This window comes from Anas acuta, chromosome 3, assembly GCF_963932015.1.
Source record: "Anas acuta chromosome 3, bAnaAcu1.1, whole genome shotgun sequence".
Classification (NCBI taxonomy): domain Eukaryota; kingdom Metazoa; phylum Chordata; class Aves; order Anseriformes; family Anatidae; genus Anas; species Anas acuta.
The window spans coordinates 3,203,223-3,204,721 of NC_088981.1; positions in this window are offsets into that span (position 1 = coordinate 3,203,223).

A 1,499-nucleotide genomic window follows, 5' to 3' on the forward strand; every position below is an offset into this window, starting at 1 on the left:
TCCCAGGACAGGTTGTTCTGACATTCTTTTAACATCGTTTCATCAGCACAGCCAAAACTAATCACAAGAATATTACCCGATGACAGGTGCATTTATTCTGTCAATTAAATCAGATGGTTAAATCGAAATGTGCCCCAAATCTCTCTTGTTTGCATTATCCATATTGGCATTTCTTGGCTGTGGTTCATTGCTGGCTGGAAGTCATCCAGCCCCTGCAGAGTCACTTTGCAATACTGTGCCAGCAAGTTTCCATGCTCTGCAGCAGTGGTTACAATGAGACCAGCATGGTCCTATAGGACTGACCTGAAATGTTTCACACACACACACAAAAATCCCTCTTAATGAAGGAAACTTAGATCAATGGTTTTGAAATGGGGAAGGATATATCACTTCACAACAAACCACCAGTGGTGTGCACAAACAAAACCAGAAGGAATAGAGACTTAACACTACCAAAAGACTACTGGGTAAGAATACGAAATAATCCGATCTCATTGTATGACGTTTTTAAAGATTTTCTGTTGGGAATAAAAAGAAGATGTTGCCTGTAATCCATCACATTTTTTATTATTTTTTTTAGGAAAAAAAAAAGTTTGAGAAAAGCAATAGACATTAAGGTATAATCATAATGGAGGACAAGAAGAAATGAAGAGCCATCTCCTGTTACCTAATTACCCAGGAAGTCTCTAAGCTAAGGGTGAGTTTACATAAAATATTTGCTGCAATGACAGTTGCAATGGAGCACGCCAAGGATGAGGCCAAGTTTTTCATTTTGGTTTTGTGGTGTACATGCCAACATGTTTCAGCCAAGATTTATCTTCCCTGCAGCAGTGGTGGCTTTGCAGTACCAAAAAATTAGACCTTTTTTCCCTGTATTATATTTATGATGTTAATACTTTGTAGAGTGCCCAACTCTCCCATTTATGAAGGGAGTTGTGCTCCCTTTTGTCACCGAGGAGAAACGCACCCTAGCAGGGTGTTCAGTCTCGAGGCAATGTTACATTGGCAGAAGGACAGACAGACACAGTTTGCAGTTTCATCTCCCTAGGAGACACCCGTCTAATCCCGATCTCTTTCCCAGCCCCCAGCCCCATCCTATGCTACCGCATCCTTCCCACTTGAGAAGAATCCCTCGCTGACAGCTCTTCTGTAACAGGTGCAGAACATTGCTGCATCCAGTTCCCCGTGAAAACATCGAGATCGGTCAAACCCCCAAGCTATAGCTGGGATACACAGAAGGATAAGTACATATAAGTATTATTTTGTTACATATTCTCTTAACCTTTGCTTGCTGGCCTGAAACATTTCCTTTGCTGTCTGATTTTGCAGACATTTACACACTTGTCTTGCTTGTGGTTTTACCCATGGACAGGTCTCTCCCGCAGTTTCCATGCAGTCAGGTAAATATCTTTTACTTCTGGGTTTTAAAAACTCATTAGTGTCTTGAACTGAAAAATAGCAGGCTTAATCCTGCAATCTAGAGCATCTGTACAATTCAC